The sequence below is a fragment of the Pelodiscus sinensis genome, chromosome 3, assembly GCF_049634645.1.
Source record: "Pelodiscus sinensis isolate JC-2024 chromosome 3, ASM4963464v1, whole genome shotgun sequence".
NCBI classification, from domain to species: domain Eukaryota; kingdom Metazoa; phylum Chordata; order Testudines; family Trionychidae; genus Pelodiscus; species Pelodiscus sinensis.
Genome location: NC_134713.1, coordinates 194,930,257 through 194,942,580, shown reverse-complemented (window position 1 = coordinate 194,942,580; position 12,324 = coordinate 194,930,257). Strand labels below are relative to the sequence as shown.

The 12,324-nt window shown below is 45.6% G+C and overlaps 1 protein-coding gene across 5 annotated transcripts in view; it reads right to left on the bottom strand.

Moving 5' to 3' along the window:
- CFAP61 (cilia and flagella associated protein 61) overlaps window positions 1–12,324 on the bottom strand; it is a 200,512-nt gene that overhangs the window by 99,573 nt on the left and 88,615 nt on the right. The window lies entirely within an intron of this gene.

Here is a 12,324-nt window from a genome sequence, read left to right as displayed (position 1 = left end):
AAAGTTTTTCCCCTCAATCCTATTTCAACATAAAATGCACCCATCGTATTCCTCTGTGCATTACAAAAGCATAGGATGCAGGTGGTAATTATGACCCAGAAGTGATCTCTAAATTGCAAAAAGGCATCCCAAATAAATAAATAAATAAATATAGTCTCAATTTGCCATAGAACACCTACCCATCAATTCTAAAAAATATATAAGCAGAAATTACATCCTATATTAAACACAAGAGGGCAGAGTTACCAGCAGAACCAGGCTGCTATCTCTTGCATTTTAATTGTCAAATTCCACTGTACTTAAAAACATTCTAAAGGGCAGGTGATGGTCTGTTTTGAAGATCTCAACAGTTACATCTTAACTATGGGTAGAAAAAGTTCATTTCCAAAGCATGCTTCTTTAAACAAGGAAAAATACTCATGAATAAAATTGAAAAGCAATGATTTCCAAAGCCACTTAAAGAAATGGAAAACATAAATGGACTGTGGTGGAGTCTGAATGCTCCTTTTTTAATTCTCAACTGCATTGTCCAGATGACAACAGACTCCAAGGTGCTCAGTTACAAAGCTTCACAATGAGCTGATCATGCTATTATCATGCTTAGTCACTTTTTTTAAAGAAATAAAATACCAACTTTTCTTCTCATTGACTACTTTGGACTTTACAGCAGGCCTTTTGTGAGGTATAATATTCTTTGTCCTAAGTATAGTAGTTGTTTTTTTAAATAAAAAGCAGTGCCTACATATATGTACAAATACAAAGCATGCCAGAACGCTTGGTCTCAGCCTGGTGTTTTCGCAATATGTTTAAAATGGCAAATGCTTAAAAGTAGAAATATTCTTGGTTTTGAGTTGAAAATAGACTCTAAAATAAGCACATTCATTATAAAATAATAATGTAGCTATCCTAATTCAGTATTATATTTGTCAGAAGAATGTCAAATGACTGCTAGGAAAAATGATCTTGACTCATAGCTTTCCCTATAGGTTATGTTAGTATCAGTCACTGACAGAATCTATTGTGACACTGATTTAACAACAAGGCAAGATATCACCTATCCTATTTATCTTTGTCACAATTTGATCTCTATTCACTAGAAATGATGGAAGGCAACAATGTCTGAATGATGCCAGCCCAGTGACACTTAACACATGGTAGACTACAACATTGTTTTGCATTTGCCTTGGTATGAAAAAAAGCAGTCAAAAGGAAGCATACATATATCAACGCATGTGGCAAAGACAGATAGAATAAAACAATAAAGATCACTAAACCCTTCATTACATGTTAGCTCTGTGATCAGCAAGTAAGCACTAACTATTTAATTAGTCAACTAATTAGTGACAGGCAACATGGAAAGCTTCAGATGTTCTCAGACAAATGTAAAGATAAAAAGCCTAATTAAACAGCAAGCATTATGCTCGCTATTGCCAAACAGGACAGATGTGCAGGATATTGTGTAATACCGTGTTGCTAGATAAGAGTTGTAGTTGTTCTTTTGCAATGGTGCTTTTAAAAAGCCTAGTATTTTAAAGCTATCCTTAGATACCTTCAGAGGGAAGCTGATTTGACAGGAAATCAAGGATTTAGCAAATTAGTGAGACCATCTAATTTTGTTTTAAGACCAGATTCAATGTCTTACTGAACTACACTATAAGACTATGGTCCTATAAGTATCAAAATAATTCCAGTGTCTGTTGCAAATTAGAATATGTTCTATTCTGTATCATGATACTATATTTTATGTTCTCACCAGCTTCTTTTTTGTTATTTGTATAGTACACTTATCTACAAAGAATACAGAGAATAAGTCATTCTTTACACCAGAGGTTGGATTACGAAGGTTTTTAAATCATGGATTAAAAAGGGACTTTCTCCATATTGAGGACACAATAACATTTCCCCCACCTACATGCAAAGAGATGGATAAAAGGTTAATTTGTTTACTGTACTGGAACCAATGACAAGATGCTGCTGTGAGGAAATTTTTGGGGATCTTGTAGTCAAAATACAATTAACTGTTGTCACAGTGCACATGCTGTTCAGTGAATCACATGCTGGAATAAACTAAATGATGTAACATTAATTACTTTCTTCCTTGACCTAACTTCACTATTGTGATGGCCATTCTCAAAGACTGTCTGGGTATGTCTACACTACCCCGCTAGTTTGAACTAGCGGGGGTAATGTAGTCATCCGCAGTTGCAAATGAAGCCCGGGATTTGAATTTCCCGGGCTTCATTTGCATGAAGCCGGCCAGCGCCATTTTTAAATGCCGGCTAGTTCGAACCCCGTGCCACGCAGCTACACGTGGCACGGAGTAGCTAGTTCAGATTAGGTGTACAGCTAGTTTGGATTAGGAAGCCCGGGAAATTCAAATCCCGGGCTTCATTTGCAACTGTGGATGACTACATTACTCCCGCTAGTTCGAACTAGCGGGGTAGTGTAGACATACCCTCTGACATTAACTGGGAAAAAAGAAAAACACCACATCAGGTACTCCAAGTGGTGGAAGACCAGGATATTTTTGTCAGAATCTGTCACTATTTAAGAAAATGCATAAGCTATAATGATATAAACCAGGTTCAAATACAAATGTTTTTGAGCAATAATCATTAATATTAGATGTCTTTTTCATTCTATACCAAGTGTCCAATTACTCAAAATCATCTTAAATCAAATATTTAACTCAAGTAAGTATTTCTCATCCTTGATCTCAACCTCAAGGTCTTTAAAGAAAAACTGTGAACTAAGTACTTACTTTTAAAAACAGAATTAACATTTGAGAAATACTTTCAGGAGCTGGCTTTGTTTCATAACTTTAAAGTTAGAATGTATATGCCAGTGTATCTCAATAAGGTTTAGTCACAATTGTCATGGTATTTGATGTCCTTAAAAACCTCAGCTCTTGGAACGGTGAAACTGGAACCTCAGCTTTTATTTTTTTTTAAAGGAGAACATTTCTAGAACTCATGGTCCTAGACAAAAACTTGAAAACATAAGCCCTAAAAGCTCAAAAACCAGAAGGCAAATAAAAACAGCCCAATATTTATTAGTTCAAAAATCTCATTACTTTTAAGCCAACCTCATGATTTTTACTTGATATCTAATCAAACTCTTTTTCTTGATACTTTTTCTTATCCTAAGACTACGTAATTCGATGTCAGAAGGAAAAGTAGTAAAAAGAATAAAAGTAAAAAGAATAGTCAGGCTTCTGCTTCTGCTTTAGGGCTGATGTACACACAAACACTGTGTGATTTTGCACTACCTTGTCTTCATCCTAGACAGGACCCTAACTCCCGTCTTTGTGTAAGAAGCATTTAATCGCACTGGCCTGGAGGGGCGCTGGGTATGAATTGTGGGAGTCACAATTCTTTCCCTGCGTGCCCTTGCTCCTGCAGGGAAGTTAATTACTATAGCAATTTATGGTGCTACTCACTTCCCCCCTTACACTGTCTGCTGCCTGATGAATTTATGGGGCAGAACCAAGGCTCTGCTTGCTTTTTCTCTTTTGCTTCTGCCCACACATTTGATTAGGGAGCTTTTGAGAGCCCGTTTTCACACCTGCATTTGGACTCACAATCAGGGAAAGCCATACAGCTGATAAAAGTGGGGTTTATCCACTCTCACTCTCCTGTGTAACTGCCTAGGAATGATTGGCAATTTTACCATGCCTAAGAGTGATTGACAACTGTGCCCTTTTTGGCCAATTCTTGAAGAAAAAACTTAGTCTTGTGTAGACTAAACTAAAATTATGTTTGAGCGAAAACTAAAGCAGAAGACTTAACTCAGGAAACAGGAAGAGGAGTCATGTGGAAAATGACACATTGAAAATAAGAACAGCTGCACTCACATTCAATGGGGTAAAACGCTAGAGCTATAAACTCTTATATTTCAAGACACGAATCAGCTACTTGCTGAAGAAAGGGGTGTTAGAAACAAGCTTCTCTAGAAGGCATAAGAGTCCACTTTGTGAGCTGATCCTGCTCCCAGTTAGACAGAACACTAATATTGGGTTTTCCTACAAACTCCTGATATTTACTTTGTGAGGCCATGTCTACACTAGGAAAGTATTTTGAAATTACTAAATTCGACTTAACTCCCGATTTAACAAATTCAAACTAGCATGTCCACACTATGGGGAAGCCTCGAAATTAGTCCAAGGCAGTTTCCATTAATGTGGACACGCTACCTCAAGACTCAGAGCCCCAGGAAGCACTGGGGAGTAATTAGTTCGAATTACTCTGGGAGTAATTATTTTGAAATAGCAGCATGGGAGCATCCACACTACTGTTATGTCAAAATAACTACTTCAGAATTAGCGTTACTCCTGATGAAAAGCAAGAGTACAGATTTTGAATTCCGTGGTCCATTATTTCAAAACAACAGGGTTGGTAGTGTGGGTTCTCTGCTTATAAATCTGACATTGGCGGGGGGGTTGAAATAAAGTCCTAGAGTAGACCAGAGCTGAGTGAACATGAGGGATATAAGAAGCATTAAAAAAAACAAAACTCCTGTAATTCAGCATTTTGGAGGATGGAACAGAGGAGCACATTTTTGCATTGTAGTGATAAGAACTGATGCTAGAATCTGCCCTGTTCACACAGTGAAAGTTCAGACTGTCCTAAAAAACGTAATTGGAACACACTGCCTCAAATGTATTTTTCACAAACTACACTGTTACTGCTGCATTAAATACTACAAAATAATAGAACCAAGAGGCAGTTTTCTATATCTTTCAAATAAATAGATATAATTGCTATTATTTCAGAATTTAATGAAAAATATATTTTCTCGGTCTCAAACAAGTTGAAATCACTTCTAAAATCTAGTTCTAATGATTATTATGCAGATAAGTGAATTATAATGGTGCGTTTCTATGGTGACTACTAATATAAAATAAGTAGGAAGAAACATGAGGAGAAAACTACTTCCCTTTTTAAGGATTAGGGGGTTATAAATTGATTCAATCTAGTTATTTTTAGTACATATAACCTTTGCAAACAATAGTAGAAAACTGTGAATAGATTAAATTAAATTGTATTAAAAGGTCTCTCTGCACTGATCAGGAGACATTATCAACTGCTTATCTTTGTTACGCTTACATGACATTAATATAAAATATATAAAAATATGATATTAAGTACTAGCTCCTTTGATTATTTGAGTTCTTAGTGGTTCTTTTGTGGCAGTACAGTACTCAAATTCTCATGAATCTGAAAGTTCCAATTATACTGCCTTCAAGACCATTACTCCTGAATATCTTGTGAGAACTCTTAATTAGAACACAGCTGGAATACAGCTTACTGCTGAGAAGTCTTGTCTGTGGAGCTCTCTCCGAGATGTAAAGGTAAATCATGAAAAATGCTGTACACAAGGGAAAGATTCTCTTGTGCTTAAGATGTTGGACTGGAACTCAAAAAATGTGGGTTCAACTCAGCTTTGTCAGACTTCTCGTGTGACCCTGGGCAAGTCACTTAGGCCATGTCTACACTAGGAAACTATTTTGAAATTACTAAATTCAACTTAACTCCTAATTTAGCAAATCTGAAATAGCATGTCCACACTACGGGGAAGCATAGAAATGAGTTTGAATTAGTCCGAAATAACACATCCACTTTGAACGGAGACTGTCTTGGACTTAGAGCCCCTGGAAGCACTCTGGGGAGGGCGCCAGGAGGGTGGATACTTCCTGTGGCTGCTGTGATGTGTGCTTATAGGGGCTCCTCTTTACAGCTGGGTCTCACAAGCCACTCCTCCACTGCCTCCCCCCTCGCAGGACACAAAAGGGATGCAGTGGGCCCGTGCTTTCTTGTGCTCTGGTTGCCCTTGGGGAGGCCACAGGACTCACACAATGGAGCCAGAGATGCTGCAAAGCAGTGCCAGGCTCACAGGCCTCATGTCGCGCCTCATGGTGCAATATTCTAACTGCCTGCAGGTTGCTCCAGCAGGAAGAGGATGAGGACCAGCAGCACGATCCCCAGGGTGGACTACAGGCCTTACTCACCCAGGTCCTGGTGCTCTTGCTGCTGGACATGCCCCTCAATCTCCTGAACACCATGGAATGCTGCTTCTGGCAGCAGGAGACAAGTTTGGACTGGTGGGACCGCATCATCCTGCAGGGATGTGACAATCAGCAGTGGCTGCAGAACTTCCATATGACAGGACACCTGCATGAGACCTGCTTTCACCGTGTAGAAGCCATCGCACCGTGAAAGCTCGCCACGGCGGACAGCTACCGTTCTGTTGGGAACCAGCTCGGTGTGGGGAAATCCATAGTTAGGCCAGTGCTCCTGGGGGTAGACAAGGCCAACCACCACATGTAGCTACAGACGGTGATCTCTCTGCGAAACATGGATACCATCATTGTGACGGACCCGGCAGGGTCCGCACTAGGGGCGGGGGAGGCCCCCCCGCTCCGACAGGAAGCGGCGGCCAGGGACGGCCAGAAGCCGCTCGGCGCGGCGCCGCCGGCCCCGCAGCGGCTAAAGGCGGGGGCGGGCGCGCGCCAGAGGGGACGGGGGAAACACCGGGGGCCCGGGAGGCGTCCGGCGCGGGCGCCCCGGTTCGCGCCCCAGGCAGGAGCCGCGGGCACGCTCCGGCCGGAGCCGCGCGGGGATCCGCCGGAGGGGGCGGGGCTGACGGCTCCGACGTCACCCGGCTGCGCCCATAACAAGGGCACCGGGACGCCCAAGAAGAGGGAGGCGAGCGGGCAGCCACCCTGGCTTCCCGGCACCCCAAGCACCCGGCCTTCCGGGCGACCAAGGGAGACGACCCCGGCAGTTGGAGGCTCGCTTTGGGACGAACCCGGCGGCTACGACGGGGTGAGTGACCCGACTCGGTACCGGCCCAGGGGGCCGGAGCATCGGGGGTGGAAGGAGTCCGAGGCGGGGCCGTTCTGGCGCCCGTGGGCAGGCGAGTTTCGGGCGGCTGCCCCGCCTGCCGTGAGGGGAGCGCCTTAAAGCACCCATCTCACTTAGGGCCTCGGGCTGGGACCCGGTGGTGAGGGCGGGCCCGGGTCCCCCACTCCCCCCACACCCGACCTCGGCGTAAGCCCAAAAAGGCAGCGACGGTCGAACGCAACACCCCTTCCCTTCCCCGTGGAGAGGGGCAACAAGGCAAGGGGACAAAGAGTAGAGGGACGGCTCAAGAGCCCCGGTCGGGCCCCCGGCCGGGGGCCGCCCGGGACGTTAAAGGTCCGGGTCCGCTGAGCCCCCTCGACCCTACTCGGGGCGAGGGGTGATCGCACCCGGGGCCAGACTCGCCCGCGGACCCCGGGGGACGGGGCAACAGGGCATTTGGAAGGCGGTGGGTTCGCGGAGCCCCACCCCACCCCGCCGGCTCAGCCCGGGGGGATTTGGGGGTGCGAGGCTCGCACCCTTAAAACCCGCCACAATCATCAATGGCTTGCCGCCTGGGCTTCTCCAGCTGTGGAAGGGGCCATAGACGGCGCCCACATCCCCATCCTAACCCCCAACCACTGTGCATAGGACTTATCCACAGGAAGGAGTACTTCTCCGTGGTGCTGCAGGCCATCATGGCTCATAAGGGATGCTTCACCAACATCAACTTTGGATGGCTGGGAAAGGCACATGATGCCCAAATCTTCCGGAACTCCTGCCTCTTCTGAAAGATGCACGCCGGCACTTTTTCCCCCAATCGCATCATCAGAGTTGGGGACATGCCCATAGTAATCCTGGAGATGGAGCCTACCTCTTGATCCCCTGGCTCATGAAGCCCTACATGGGAAGCCTGGACCCCAGCAAGGAGCAGTTCGATGCCAGCGGGGGCAGGTGCCAAATGGTCATGGAATGTGCATTCGGACGTTTAAAGAGGAGGTTCAGGAGTCACCTCACCAATCTGGACCTCAGCAAGTGCAACGTTCCCTTAATGGTGGCAGCCTGTTGTGTATGCCACAACCTGTGCAAAAGCAAGGGGGAGACTTTTCTGTCAGGGTGGGGGGCTGAGGCTGAACGTCTGGCCAGGGACTTTGAGCAGCTGGACACCAGTGTCATCAGGAGAGCACAGTGAGGGGTTGAGTTAATCAGAGATGCCTTGAAGGAGAGTTTCATGCAAGGTCAGTTGTGAGACTCTCCCCCGGGCCTTAACCCCTACATTCCCTGTGTGTGCCTGTCATCCCCCGTCCCTTCCTCTGCCCTCCCTTTCCACCTTCCCCCCTCCCTTACAGAGCAAACAATACAAGACATCTTTTGTGAAAAAACAGGACTCTTTATTGGGAGCACATACAACAGGGGAGGGACTTGGAAAAAAAGCTGGTATGGGAAAGGGGGTCTCAGGGATGGAGTAGGGAATGGCGCTTGCCTCTGCGTGATCTGGAGGCTTCATTTGCCCAAGAGGTCCCACTGCCCCATGTTCTGGGATGCTAGCGGCCTCTAGGGAGCCTTGGAGGGGAACGGAGCAGGTGGGGGTGTGGCTGGTAGCCTGCTCCATGCACAATGCCATGAGCTTCATCACCAAGGTGAGGGTGGAGAAAACAGTCGTGCTGTCACTCCAGCTCATCCCAGGCAGCCTCTCTCTGATCCCCGTCAGCCCGGCACTCCTCCCGGTTGGCCTGAGCTCCTCGTGGTTGGTGGCCTGCTTCCTCGCGCTCTTGCTTGAGTCCTTGGCTGAGGGACTGCAAACAGGCCATCTGCTCCCGCATGAGCTTCTCCCGGCTGCGTTTCCATCAGCGGATCCTGCGCAGTTGGGTAGATGGAGTGAGAGGTGGGGGACTCACCTAGCTCACAACTGTCCCAGCTGTTAAGGAAAGTTACAAAGGCAGTCATCACAGAAGACACTGTATATGAAGTCTAGCCAAAAGGTCTCAGTTCAGATAATGGCAATGGGCTTCAAACAAGGCTTAATGCTGCCTAGCTAGCGAGCACTTTCCGGGAGGGGAAAAGACGTCCCAGGGGAGCATTGTAACATCCCCACAGCCTGGGAACAAGCAGGCATGGGAAGGTGCCAGCCAGGCCAGGCGCCAGCTGGAGGGAGGGGGGATGGGGCGACTAGGCTTCCTTCTGTGTCCCCCACACACCAGGTCCAGCACTGGGAGCATCCCGCAGATAGAACTTCTATCCATGCTTGCTCAGGGGAATGAGGGCGGTATAAGCAGCAGATACTGCTTGCTGGAGGGAGTGCTAATGGGTTCCCCTTCTCTTCCTTTCCCCAGCAGGTTCCCATGCACGAGATCAGTTTTCTCCACATCAGTGTGCATGACTGGGAGTGGATGCTGACTGAGTGTGGGCATGACTCTGTGCCGTGTGCGGCACTGCTGTTTGGTTCAATGACCCCAGACTACTTAGTGGTAGTTTGTCGTAGGAAGGTGTCCCACCATGGAGGCTGGAATAAGCCAGGCCTCTCTAGGAACCTTGTGCGAGGGACCGAGGGATTCCTATGTGAGAGCAGCATGGAACTGAGTGCTCCAGACTGGTGCTCCATGTGCACATGTGAACAGGCTGTTGTGCAAATCCCAGGCTGAGTAGGCTGAGAAAGAAGCACGTAGCCACTCACAGCCCATCACCTGCCCCCACCTGTATACAGGGAAAGTTAGAGAACTCACCTGAAGTGCCCACCTCAGGTTCCTCAGAAGCCTGGGAGATGTCCTGGGAGAGGGGGGACTGGCTCTAAAGTGAGGAGCAGCTCCTGGACAGTAGGCATGGTTGCCTGGCTGGCTTCCTCCTCCTCGTCATCTTCCTCCTCCTTTACCACCCCACCGTCCTACAGGCTGTCCTGGCTGGCCTCGATGACAACAGAGAGGTGACTTCCCTCCCTTTGCCCGAATGGCATGGAGCTGCTCATAGTGGCAGGGATGTGGTGCTGCCCCCAAAGCATCTGCTCTGCCCTCTGGCCTTGTGGTAGGCCTAGCCACAGCTCTTTAATTTTCATGCAACATTGGTCAAGAGCCCTAGTGTCCCCTTTCTTGGCCTGGCTGACCACAATCTGGCCATAGATATCTGCATTCCTTTTCCTGGTGCAGAGATCCTGGAGGTTGGACGACTCCTCCCAGATCTTGATGAGATCCAGGATCTCCGCACCAGTCCAGGTCAGAGCTCTGCTGCGTCCCTGTGCAGTGGCAGCTGTGAGAACAGAAGTGCTAGCAGCCATTGGAGGGTCCAAGGGAGAATTGAGGTCACTCATCTGTGCTTTGGGTCCTGGTCTCTCACAAAACTTGCAAAACCGGCACTGTGCAAGAAGCCCTTCTCCTGCCCCCGGATCTTTTAGAGCTCTGCAGGAGGAGGGCAGTGGAGATGCCACGGGTACCAAGAGCAGTCAGAGCTGCAGCTGTGAGAGGCCCCCAGAGGCCAATTATTTTGAAATAGCAGCACCAGTGTGTCCACACTACCACTATTTTGAAATAACTATTTTGGAATTAGCATTATTCTTGATGAAAAGCAGGAGTACAGATTTCAAATTAAGTGGCCCGTTATTTTGAAATAAAGGGCTTGGTAGTGTGGATGCTCCACTTATAAATTTGACCCTTGGGGGGAGGAGGGGTTATTCTGAAATAAAGTCCTAGTGCAGACCAGGGCTTAATCTCACTGTACCTCAGTTCTTCATTTCTAAAATGGGGATACTACTACTTCTTTTCTCTGACCTTTTGTCTATTTTGTCTAGTTAGACTATAAGCTTAGAGCAAAATGCAGGACAATGTAGCACTTTAAAGACTAACAAGATGGTTTATTAGATGATGAGCTTTCGTGGGCCAGAGGAAGTGGGTCTGGCCCACGAAAGCTCATCATCTAATAAACCATCTTGTTAGTCTTTTAAGTGCTACATTGTCCTGCATTTTGCTTCAACTACCCCAGACTAACACGGCTACATTTCTATCACTATTCTATAAGCTTAGAGGCACTGTATATCTTACTTTTGTGGCAAAACAGAAAAAAAAGTGTAATGGCTAAAAAATACATTGGGAGTCTAAGGCAGAAGCACCAGAGGAGAAGGGTCAGATGCCGACAGGGTATACACTGGGTCGAATGTTAGAAAAAAAGGCATTGGCAATCCAGAGGAGGGAGAGGGAAAGGGAGCTGTTCTGTCAATTGCTTATAATAATGCAATGCCATTCATAAAGTGCTCTGTTCCACCCCCTCAATGCTATACAGATATTTCTAACTGTGATATCAACAACTTTAGTAGCAGAAATGCAAAACCCTGAATTCTGTACTTAGCAGGCACAGCCATTAAAATAGCAATATTTTCCCCCTATTTTGTTTCGGTAATGAATATTTTACTGTGAGACTTCTTTTCAGAATCTGCTAAAATTTAACACTGGTTTTTAAAGAGCTTTAGAACACACATTTAAGCATTTTTAATCTGCTTGAAAATGTACTCATATGGAAAAGATATTCATATCAGCAAGATCTGAAAATTATGCAAACATTTTCTTTATGAAGAGTGCTCCAAGAACAATTACAAGAAGGACGGAAGAAACATTTAGACCTCTTTTACTTTACTAGACTGTATGTACTGCAGGAGAATGGAATTCTTCTTTTTGCTATATATAAGTTCATGATAATGATGGAATACACTTTTTTATTTCTCTATCCACTGAATAAACAATTTATTATGAATCTTTTATCTTCTCAAAGGAAATCTGCTCATCCATGTCATCATTACACTAGGACTCCTACTAATATCTCAATCCTGTGAAGTAATTTTCACACAGCCAAAATGTTGTTTGTGAAAATACCCAATCACAAAAAATATTTTTGTCCCCATCTGTGAGCCAAAAGTGACTTTGTTCTCTGGTGCAAACTTTGCAATATTTAGTCCTGGAGCAGTGACAGTTTTATATTCTGATGAGTCATAACTATTAACTATAAATTAACCAGACCTGAAGCAGCATTTGTATTGGCAAGTCACAAGATAATGGGCACTAAAATATCAACAGTGTAAACCAAGGTTAAAAAGCACTACCCATTTAAAATATTAGTACTCATTCTTCTCTCACTCTGCCTGCACAGTTGATTTGCTTTGGTTTGGACAACTTAAAATAACTATGGTAATCTGGTTTATAGTTTTCTAATCTACAGTGACTGCGTATCTATGCACCTAGTGGGACCTCTGGGACACAAGGATTACTGGAGTGCAGCATGCTCCAGTCAGATCCTCTTCTAACCCCATCCCAGGGCCTGCAAGGGAAATGGTGCAGGAGCTAGATATGGTATCTCTCTGATTTCTGAAGACTCTCAAATACCAGGAAAATCCTCAGCAGGAAAGATTTGATGGCTTCTACAGACTCAGCTGGCAGGGGCTCTGAAAACAATACCATAATGAAATGAAATAAAAGGAGATGTGTACATTTTTCTTTCTAGTACTATA